At 36.2% G+C, this 12,300-nt stretch overlaps 1 protein-coding gene across 10 annotated transcripts in view; it reads right to left on the minus strand.

Annotated features, from left to right (window-relative positions):
* The window catches only part of CEP170 (centrosomal protein 170), a 106,877-nt gene that overhangs the window by 90,301 nt on the left and 4,276 nt on the right, over positions 1–12,300 (minus strand). Inside the window, exon 2 of one of the 10 annotated variants that reach the window (XM_072856470.1) lies at positions 2,504–2,603. The exons of the other annotated variants lie outside the window; for them this stretch is intronic. The gene's annotated coding sequence lies outside the window, so the exon portion shown is untranslated. The remainder of the gene's footprint in view (positions 1–2,503; positions 2,604–12,300) is intronic. 10 annotated transcript variants of the gene reach the window in all.

The following is a 12,300-nucleotide window of genomic DNA, read 5'->3' on the forward strand; positions in this document are numbered from 1 at the left end:
AGGCTTACCTGATGGCTATCAATCATTTGAGTGTCACAGTATGCAAAAAGATATTATTTGCATGAATAAACAATCAGGATGTCTACAAGAAATATGAAGTCCAACATTAAGACTTTCTACCAAGTTTAAGCAAACACACACAATTGAAACTAAATAATCTCCCATTTAAAGCATCTAAGAAAGGGAAACTAAATGTTACAGGAACTATGAAGACAGTCATGCCTTTCCCTACCACAACAGTCCCTTTTGGGAGGAGAAAAAAAAAAAAAAAAAAAAAAGGATTGAGAAGCTACCAAGGGGAAAAAAAAAACCAACCCAACAAACACCACAACTGCTAGTAGAAGCTAGGAGATCAAATTGTATTAAGAACAGCAGATTGAAACTAAGACTTCAACAACTTGACAAAAAATAAAATACTGGGTTATCTTTACAGAGAATACTGGTAAACACACAAATTCTTAAAAGACTGGTTAGAAAACTTTGCATGGGACTGCTACTGTACATGGAAATAGTCTTACACAACAATCATAAGCCTTTTTATGCATATATTGTTGTTATAATAATCAGGAGTGCCTTAAGGTTAACATTTTTTTTTAAGTTTTAAGGTATTCTCAGTCTAAACATTAGATTTCAAACTGTTAAAAGCATACTCAGTTATTACCTACTTGGATAAAGCCATTAAGACTTCAAAAAAGTCATCCTATTTTATCCTTTGATAATAGACAATAAGGATATTTTGCATTTATTAAATAAAATGGACAGCTCATTTTGCATTCCTAATCTTTACATTCCTAAGCAAAAAATCATTTCTCATGAGTGTTCTTCTTTGCAGCCTTCCTACACTGAAAGGGAACACTTTTCAAAAGCTGCTTTCAATAAGCAGTTAAAATAAAGAGTAATGACTGCTTATAAGAGCAGCTTAACTTACGATCAATCAAGTGCTCATATTTTGTCCATCACTCTCATTCAGATTGATTAAGAAACTGCATAAAGAAAAATATTTTGAAGTTTTCCTATTTCACCATGATCAAACAAAGTCATCTATACAGAGACCAGCATACCCAGTATGCTAATAAAATAGTACATCTGATAAATAGCCTCTAGAAATGATTGCAGCAAAGAAATTGTAACCAAATTGTCTTTGGGAAAAAGCTTCCTTTAATGAAAGCTACAGAAATACTCTCCCCCCTCCCCCCTCCCATCAGACTATACTATCAGACGATACTATTGCCAAGATAAGCAAACAGGAAAATAAATAAATAAATACAAATCAGGCATTGCATTCAGGCAGAATGTAATCTTAAAGAAGCAGTCAAGCCCTCCTCCTCTACTTCCTATTCTCACTGCCTCCACCATGGCATATTCCAAGTTATTTTGTAGGCCGTGTATGACGAAGAGGTTTTATTTGCATTGGCCAAGTACTGACCACAGTCCTGAGCACTACTGAAAAGACAAACACCACTTTGCAATAAAATTGGACCTCTTAACCTCCCAAGGGTGGTGATTTCACTTTCCCAAAAATTGTGAAATATATGGGGTTTATTCCATGTCCCACTTAGCAAGATTAAATTACATTCAAGGCAATGCAAATTTTTTCTTCTTTAATACAGGGAATTATTTACTTTGTGGGTATGAGGATAAGTATACTCTCCAAAGAAAAACGTGTATTTAAGTAATTTTAACATCTATCTTTCTGTTTTCAATTCCATTTTACTTCTTGACACAATGCATAAGTACACAGAAATACACAGAAAGCAGAAGTGAGAGAGGACAATTATTGAAATCAATGTTACTGATCGCCACATCCTTTCATAGTATTACAGATATATAACTTGAAAAAGGTATTCAATTATTATTCTTTGCTACATCTCCACTGTAACATGAAAAACATACTTAACATTCCAAGGTAGGCTCCATACAAAATATTTGATACATTCTACCCTCTCCCTTATGGAATGCTTTGGAGCTTTCTACAATTATTTTCAACAGCCAAGTCCACAGATGTATTTTTCTTGGAAATACACTAAGTTGTTTGTTCCAAGATCAGTAACACAGGCCCTACATGAAAAAAAAAAGTTGGATGTACTTATTTTACAAAACAACCAAAGGCTCAAATTTTTTCTTTAAAGTTATAAGTGATGTTTGCTCTAGGCTATCTTCACTGTCTGAAGAAAGGGAGAGTGTGTGTGTGTGCACAAACGTAATAAAAGCTCATTGATCCCGTGTCATAATTATGTTGTGCTACATGGGTATTCTACAGAGTATTTAACATTGCAACAAGCTTAAAACCAAAATTCTTCAAAAATTAGCATGATAGCTGTGATGTAAAGAGAGCAGTTTTCTTAATGTTCAGCATTTTCCAATCTCAGACAAAAACATGGGACTTTATTTTTAAGATCTTGTCCTGATGGGAAGTCCTATTCCTGGAGATTCATGTAAAAATGGAGTAGAACAAGGCTTAAAACATCTTATATTTTAATTATTTGTCCAGTTCTTTACTCACATCCCAAATCATTCAATAGAAATCTAGTCTTGCAGTTTGGAGTGTAGCGTTTCTTTAATGTCTGTGTCCTTCCCATCTCTCTGCTTCCCATTAAATGAAACTGAAAGGTAACAGATACATCACAAACACTTCCTCAATGTATGATCACATGAAAACAGCTGCCAAAAAGACAGTATTAAGAATTTAGCAAGACACAAAGCAGGGTAAGACATTTGCACAAACACAAGAATACCCATGGTTTTAATGATTAGCATTACTTATTGCAAAGATTTTAAACCAGTCTGTAATTAGTACCTAGCAAATGGCTTCCCTGGAGAGAAGCTATTTCACATTTGCTTGCGGTGCCTACTCACTCCTTTCTTGTATGCAGCCAACAAACAGCAATATAGCTACTAGCATGGTAAGTCTTAAATTCTGTTTCTTACACTACCTCTTATTTACTAAATGCGATCAGTTACATGTGAAATTGTCACTACAAACTCTTTGAATTAACACATACAGTGAGTATGCAGCTTGACTTTTTTATGCAAGGACTTGTTTGAGCAGGTATATTACAACCCCTCAACTAAATCACAATCAGAAGCCCTCACCGCTATGTAAGCAGACGATTTTCAGGTGGACCTTCATGAGCTGGTTTAAGAATGACTGGTGATTTAAACTTGATTTGGTACATTAGTGTATGTTCTGCAGAATACTACAATGAAAATCTGGTTAACTTTGGAACACTTGGAGAACACTGGAAAAGGCTTTTGTTAGTATCAAACCATAAATATTTTTAAAGGCTATTAAATGAATGCAAGCGTGTCTTTCAATAGACAGAAATCTGGAATTCAGGTAGTTCTATGGGAGGAAACCTACGTAGATTTTCCTTTGTAAGTTCAATAATTTTGTTGCCTTAAAAAAAAAAAAAAGGAAGAGATGTGAAAGGGAAGGCTAAATGGGAAGAGCTCTGAACTCCACACACACTGCTCCAAGCATTGAACCAAACAAGAGGAAGTGGTACTATAATCCCATCCACAAAAAGGGATCGAGTCACCCCTTTCATGTTCACTAAAGTGCCAAAGTTTGGGGGTTTGGCTTTTCTTTTTTTTAAGAACTACGCGTAGTAACTACAGAATTTAATCATTTTATGTTTCCAACAAAAAGATTTGACTGGAAACTTAGTTATGCTCAACAGCATAAAAAGTAAAAAGTGTATTAAGCAACACCGACCATGCAGCTGCAATAGAGAAATAGTCTTCTGGTTTACCAAAAATATTTTAAATCATTTTAACATGGAACTAAATATGGACAAAAGCATAAGAAGTTGATTAAGACAGATCATCATCAGTTCCCTTTTCAAAGGCTGGAACAATTCACATCCTCTGTTCCTTAAATTACTCTATGTTTTCATGGTATAAAAGTTATCATCACTATTGGTACCCACTGAGCAACACTTCTGATAATTTAATAAATAACACCTAACATCTTAGAGTAAATCAGTGCTGCATTTCTATGTTTGTTTATTTTGCCTTGGCTCTTCCTGGACTTTATTTCTTGTATATTTCCTATTTAAAAGATGGTAATTATTTATTTAGTATATCTGTCACATACAAGACTAATTTTAGCTCTTGCTTAATCTAAAATAGCCCAGTTGTAGCCTTCATTTTATTTCCCCGGACATATTTTTAAAAGGCGTCTCTCCTACTTCAAGAAAGAGTGTGTATTTTTTAAACAAATTATTTACGTTTTTTTAACTGTATTCTCCGTCTGCCACGCAGTTAGTAATTAAAACTCTTATTGAAACCATTTTTAGTTACCTGAGGAAGTGGGCCTTAAATAGTCACTTTTTCCACCAATTGCTCCTCCCAACAGCAAGCTTTAGAGAGCTGGAATTTCAGACATACAAAGCTCCTAAAAGTTTTGAGAGAATGGAGGGCTGAGCAGAATAAGTTCAAAAGAACAAGTTCATCATCCCACTGGCAGAAGCACTGCAATACAAGTTTGATAGTTCCCAGCTCCTTACAGCCTGCTGGCCGACCTGTGCTCACGTAGCTCCTCTGTGCTCTGCCTCTGCGGGATATTTGCCATTCAGGTTATTTTGCCCATAGAATATCTCTGGTTCCCAACCCAGGGGGCAAGAAAGAGTGCATGTGCATGTTGAGGTTCAGCACAGTTTGGGATACAGGACACATCCCTGAGAAACCAGACATTACTCATTCTCCTGCATGCGTTTTTCTCTCCATTGTATCTTCATAGGATTGCTTTCCTTTGAATCAAAAGCAAAGTGCTTTCTCAATGTTGCCAGAAATTCAGAAGTGCTTTTTTCCCTTTAGCCTTGGAGGTGCGTGCCATGTACTATTACAAGTTAGAGGGAGGGAGAAAAACAGAAACATGTTCCCTGTACTTGGTTCACAAGATGAACAGGTTGAGGGTCATCCCATCCAGGCACACAAGCATTCTTAACAGAAGGTACATTCTCATGGTATTGCAAGTATAAACATTCAAGCAGCACAATGGATTAAACAGAAGATGTTTCAATAATAAAGGTCCAACCATGTCAGCCAATACATCCATAAAAGTCAAGCTCTACACTTAGAAGCAGCTGCTCTAGAATATACCAGTAACTAGTAACCTGCAATCTTCTGCAGACAGAAAGGCAGTTGAAATTTAAAAGAATACTGAATAATCATGACAACACAATCATCCCTTATTTTTTGTATTTTAACTCTAAGCAGTAAGAAAAACTCTATGACAACGGAGCTCCAAAGACTGACTTTTATTCCCACTTTCTCCTCAAGTTCAAAGTGCTTTTCAGACGTTTTTGCAAGTTTGGTTCAGAGAAAAAGAAAACACATTTTATTTTAAAATCCTTCCACAACTTTTAATATCTGAAAAGGTGATAAAACTCCAGTGTATACATTGTATTCAGACTTTATAAGGAGATTGGAACAGCCTGTGCCCAAAGTTTTACTGGCTGAAATGGAGAAGTTAGCAGCTTAATTAAATTTAAAGATCTAAATATAGAAACAGTTTACTGGACAGTAGTATGGGATGTGAATTTGTAGTGTGGCACCTCTTATTAGCAGCTCCTGCATCCACACTTCCCCTGCAGCAAATCTCAAGTAACCTACTTTGTGTGAACTGCCTCGTGTTCTCACACTTGCCACACAGTAGGAGTTACTATGGAAAGTTAATACATACAAAGCAAATGCATAGATTACCCTGTCAGAAGTCACTTGCACGTCCAGAACTTCACTGTATTGACTTATTTTCAACCTTAGTGTTGAAGACTCAACTGACAGGCAAATGTGCAGTTTTAACCCTCATCATATAAACGCTAAACTGAAGCAGCTGCGGTTCCACATCAGCCAAAGCCAGTCCCGCTGCGGTCAAGATCCCGACCCTCTTACCCTGCCCCAGCCACAAAGTCCCGACTACTCCCTTTGCCTTGGCTGCAGGACTCTCGTGGCTGTGCAGCTGAGCAGAGCTATTTCAGCATGTTCAACTAGTGACAGACTAACTCGTGTGCTCTTCTCCACTCCCACAAACAAATGGTTCCCAGAAGCTAACACACAGCAGTCCAGCACCAAAGCAAAAGGAGTGGGGCTGTGCAGCTAGGGGTGGGAGAAAAGGGAAGAATATGGCAGGACCAGGACAGCCAGCAGCCAGTTCTGTTTAGGCTGCTATGAAAACACAGGTCAATTACACCAAATCCACCTAAGCCTCACAGGACTTCTTAGACAGGTCTATAGTAACTGTAAGAAATATTAATATAATTATTATTATTCAAATATAAAGTAGTTTTTCATATTTACCCATTACAGATTAAAACTATATACTTTTACAAAAGATTCAGCGTGTATTTTTCTTTTTTTAACTTGCCTCAAGCATTTTTTATAACACATCATAATCCAATGATCAAATCTTTAGTCTCTCCCCTCATGATACAGTAATGCAGTCTTTCTTCTAAATCTGCCTTAGATCAGTGACCCCAAATGTGAATAAATATCTTGAAAAGAAAGAAAGGAAGAATTCCTATGGAAATAACTATACAAATAAAACAATACACAGACATCTTTGAATAAATTTTTTTTTGAAGGCCATGGCATTGTCCCCCAAAAAGGACAATAGATAAAAATAGTAAGGCATAATGCTTTTCTTGGTTTTGGAATGAAACTGCACCAAGGGAAAGACCCACAAAATATGGGAACTCAAGGATCTTAACCTGCTAAATCTAGTCTTCTCCCAAAGTGCTGTTTGAAGCAATTTTATGAGTTGCACTAAAAATAACAGTATGTTTGTTTATTTATTTATTTTTACTAAATCAAAGGTTTCAATTTGCCTCAACTGGGCAAGGAATGACTCAGGACTTCCTGGTTCACTGTCATGTCTTGATTCTGATGTTTCAGCTTTTTTTTTTTACTGCCACCTTACAAAGGACTTTACTATGTGCTATAGGCAGCCTAGACAATATAAAAATAAAAATGAATTCACCTTGTCGGGCATTTAAGTTAATACCCAGTAATAGTAACTGAACCAACTGAAAATAGTTATTCTGTAGGTTACATAAACCAGGTAAATAGAACTAGAGACTGTGAAAGCAATGTCAGAAGCTCTAGCAGAAAAAAACTTCTTGCTTCTTAAGAAACTAGAGCTCAAGGCATGATGAATAAAAACTTTAAAACATTTCTACTATGTGCGGGTACTTAAATGTGATTCAGACATCAGGAACTGAAGTTGTTGGATAATTTAGTTCTTAGTTCTGTTACAAACACTGACCTCCTCAAAGCAAGTAATCAGGCAGCATTTTGAAACAATACACTGGTAATGATAATCCTGCAAGAGATCAATGCAAACCAGATCCTGGAGTATCAGCCTGCCCTAAAGGGGGAAGTTGAGTGGTGCTATTTGCAGTTTCAGCAACACAACACCTGAACGTGTTTAACTTTGACAGTTGAAGTTGCCAATACAAGATGCTAAATAAAATACAATCAGGCCACAAAAATGGAAAAAAGCAAGGGGGTGTGTTTAAGGAAAGCTAGAAAAAATACACATGCAGGATGCAACACAATTATATGTGATTTAGAAGTTGCAAATACTGAAGAAAGAAATATTTATTCTAGGAAAAAAGAAAAAGATACTATTGGATAATGCCAAGCAATAAAGTTCCTATAGCAAGCTAAAGAATATAATGCAATAGCATTATATAGGGCCTTGCACTGTTGTGGAAAAACAGATCCTGCCATACAAAGAAGTAATCTGCAGTACCTGAAGATTCACTCACTTCACCAAGACCTGGGACAGACAGACAACTTGCCCACACTCAAGGAAGTCAAAAATAAAATTTTGAGTGAGAAAGAGCCAACAAAACAAACAGGATATGAAGATTCAGCACAAAATAAATTCCATGTGGCAAACTATAATTAATACAAACAACAATACATTTTCTGTGATGGCTAACTTATTTCAAATATTGTTATTGCCAAACTTTAAAAAAAAAAAAAGTTTGTGACCTCTCTGGACTTTCAAGTGATTGACTCAAGCTATGCCCAAGCTGAAGTTCAGCCTGGCATTTTTTGTGTGTGAATATATTTTTCCATTGCTTATTCTTGGGTTTTTTGTTTGTTGGGTTGTTTGTTGTTTGTTTTTTTTTTAAATATTTATTGTTTTTTGCAATATGCCTACTGACTATATCCAGCTACTCATTTTCACTAATTCCAGTTCTGTGCCAGCAACATTATCTTTCTTAGTGTTCTCCAACTGGGAAGAAAACTGGAGAGAACAAAGCCATACAGTACCATCTACAGAAGAGGAATAAATAAAAAAAACCCTAGCATGCTCATCAGAAGCCTCTCTGCAGCTCCGCATAAAACAAGTGGACACAATTCTCTAAATTACAAATCTGTTTTCAACAGATGAAAAACAGCCATATGCTTCCATTCTTCAACTAGCATTTCAGACCTTTATGAATTTGTGCCTCTTTTTGATACGCTACATAAGATATATCTGTAGGACTGATATTGGGCATGCAACTGCACCTCTCAAAAGAGCACTCAGCAAGAAAAAGTTACATACAGGATTCCTTGCAATATATTAGGACTGCAACTGGTCTAAAAAGAGATCACAAGGTGTATTTAGAAGCTGATGAATTAAGATTTGATTAATTAAAAATATGCTACAGAATTTGTGATCCAAATGGTAACAGTTAAAACTAAAAACATTTATTTTAACAATCAGGCATGAATTGTGACAGACTTAGAACTAATTAATTTCACTAAGGTTGCTAAAGATTCAAGTTAGTGTAGACTTTGCCAAAATAAAGGCACTACCCAATTACCTCCAATATGGCCCAACAAAATAATTAGTGTGATTTTTAAAGGACTATTAGAGCATGATGACTGAGCAGCATTTAGAAGAAAAATAGTTTTTGAACAAGACCTTTTATTATGTTTATCAGCAAGAACGGTAATAGTAAAACAAACACCAAATGACCACAGAGGGCAGTACCATCTGTAACATGAAAATATCATAGAGGTTCCATAATTCTTGTATCAACGAGTTGAGATCATTCTTCAAAACTGTGCTAACCCAAAGGCTAAACAAAAAGAAGTTCTGGGATCTCAGGGGTTCCTCAATGGCTTCCTGAATAATTTCTGCTTACAATTCAAAAAAGATTTGTAATGGCCAGTTTCACAGTCAACTTAAAGCTAAAATTCAAGCTGTGTTTTTGACTTGTGAATCACCTCAAAAAGCAGTTCTTACAGGAAGGGTCTGACCCTCATACTACATGACTACCCCCTTTGGGAACCAAGTACAATAAAAAGAAAACATGATCATTTAAAGAAAGGGGAGATGAATAAGCAGAAGTGTAATTCATTAACCTCACAAAACTGGGGTGGCTTTTTTGTAATAACAAAAATATGTAGGAAACCAGGATTTTAATTATTAAATTAAGCTGGTATACAGCTGAACATGTATAAGACATGAAGGTCTGAAAAACATAAAAAGGCATTTTTATTTAATTGCCTTTTCAAGACATAGCTGAAGAAAAGTAGATAAAGTGGAAGAAATAATCCTTAATAGAAACTACACCTGAGTCAAAAGCTCCAAGCAGAAAATAGATGGAGACTAGCAATGCTGTAGCAGAAAACACCATATATGATTACACCTTTCTTATCTCTCCCTTGGCACCAGGTTACAGCTATACTAGGAGAAAAGATACTGGGTTTGAGTCAGACCAAAGGTCCATCTATGTGGCCATTCTCACAAAAATTCCAAAGGAAAAAAAAATTAAGTAAAACTACAATATTACCCATTAAGTGTCTTCTATTCAGTAAATTAAATTATAAAATTAAGTAGAGTAATTCCTGACATCAAGGTTCCTGCAATGATATAGTTCCACAGGACTAAATAATCAGTTAAGTCATGGGGGACAGGGGGAAGAAGGTGACATTAATGAAAGCAAGAAAAATGTATGTTCATGAGAAAACAGAAAAGATCACGATGTTCCAACTTCCTGCCTTTCTCTTCCTAATCTTGAAATGTAAACCACAACGAGAAGACAAATAAGAGATAATTGGAAAGGCTTTGGTTTTGAACACAAAACAGAATGCATATTTAGATGGCCAAATATTTGCAATTCAATAGAAAGATCATCAACAAAATTATTTAAGCATGTCATTTTGAGGGAAAAGTCGTAAGTACATCTGATTTAATGCATTCAGTGTATTGCTACTTTCAGACCATAATGGTTAGCTAATGGATTGATTACAAGTTCTTCATGCAATACCACAGCTGAGGACTAACAAAATACCCTGCGCACAAAGGAACATCTTGGAAATGCCAGGGAGCGGCACCACTTCTGTTGTCATTGCTCTGAAAAGCCCAATAATTGCAGTTCTTCCTGGAAAGAAAGAAAATGAGCAGAAGCAGAAGCTCATTTGGAATGAGGTACAAAATGAGATGAGATCTGGAAAGCCCATCACACAGACTTTAGAAGATTCAGCTATTTGTCAGGGAAGATACCCTCTTAGTTTCACGGAAGAGATCAGAATATAAAACATTTTAGTTCACAAGAATGGAAACAAGTAAACAGAGGATCTTATTACAAAAACGCCAATCCTTGCAATAAACGCAGCAGAACAAACTGAAGAAGCAGGGCTGTATGAGGGCTGCAGTTGTTGGACCTGAATCAGCTCACTAAGGCCCACCAGTGGATGATATTGGAGCTCTAAAAAGCACCTAGCTAAGGAAAAGTCTATTTTTCAATAACAATTTCTAAGAGCAGAAAAAGAGAAGGAGAAACAAAGTTGACAAATATGTCGGGGTCACATGGGAAAAAAAACTATCATTATTGAATATTCTATTCAGGGGATGGAAAGAGAGAAGATGCTTCATATCTCTGTTTTGAATGAATAAAAACAATTTCTCTAAAAGTATACCAAATAGCACTTTTCTACAATTCACAAAAATCACACACTTCAAAACTAGTAAGTAGGTAAGAAAAAACTATGAAAATATTTGAAAACTTACAGCCTTAAATTCTGTGAGAGAGAAGATACCAAGATTAGCCTGGCACAAAAATCCTGCTTTTCCTTGTACAAAGGCCACAGCACTTAACAGAGTCACTTCTCCTCCCTCTTTTCACATCTACTTTGCAGAGAAATATTTTTTTCATCCAGTGATATGCTCTGAACGTTTAGGCTGTGGCTGTTTTACATATCAAGGACAGTAAGTAAAGACTGACAAGAAGAACAAACCCAGTATATTAATTATTTTGTTTTCTTGGATTTATACATAACCCATCCCCTTTCTGAACACAGTAGTCTGCAGTGGCACAGGGGACAGCCAGATAGGACAGCTAAGCAGACCAAATACATCTTTGCTACTGGAAAAGGGAATATTCCCTTCTTCCAGGCTTGACAGTGCTATCCCCATTCTGTGTACTTGCTCTGGCACTCATCTGACCACACAATAAGATAATTCAATTTGCTAACCTAAGGGAGGAGGGGAAAAAAAAAATATTCAAGCAAAACAAAAATAAATAGTTTTCTGCTGGGTTAGTCAAGTGAATCAGCTTCTCATGTACTTAGAAAAGTACCAGAGCCACTGCAACAGAGCTGTACAGCCATGCATGCTGTACCAAAACCAGACGAGAGTGACTAACTGGGAATGCTCCATGCAGAAGCATTAAGGTAAGAGAACTGCTAGCCAATCTCTTTAACATCCACCTACTCCAAGACTTACTTCTTATCCATCATCTAAGAGCCTGCATGATAACACTTCAACTGCAGTGATGCAGCATTGAGTACTTCCCCAAACACAGGTCTCGCTCTCTGAAATCTTATTATGTCAGCAATCTACTAAAACATCTTTGTGGGGTTTATTTGAAACTCCTAGGACAAGCTGCTTTTGATGTAATACATGATTAAAAAATACATATATTAATTTAAAATATATGGTTTTTTTAAGTTCAAACAGAAATTTTAATTAAAAAGGTCATTCAAACCACAAATGCACCTGTAAAACAAAACCAGCCTCACAGCTTTTTGGGGGTAGAGTGGGAGAAACTAAACTACAAGAGTGAACCAAGTATTTGCAATTTATTTCAATATTTTTGTGCATGTATAACTGTATAACAGACAGACAGACAAAGTTGTTTAAACAAATAGTTTGTACTCTCTTCCCACCCTAATTTGCATGCATTATGTTACAGTTTAAGTCACATGCTCATATACTATTTTTCCCCAGGGCATCTGCCTCATTCAACGCACTGGATGGACTCTGATCCAGGAAAGCATTAGCATTGTGCACTG

The sequence above is a fragment of the Ciconia boyciana genome, chromosome 3, assembly GCF_034638445.1.
Source record: "Ciconia boyciana chromosome 3, ASM3463844v1, whole genome shotgun sequence".
Taxonomy (NCBI): domain Eukaryota; kingdom Metazoa; phylum Chordata; class Aves; order Ciconiiformes; family Ciconiidae; genus Ciconia; species Ciconia boyciana.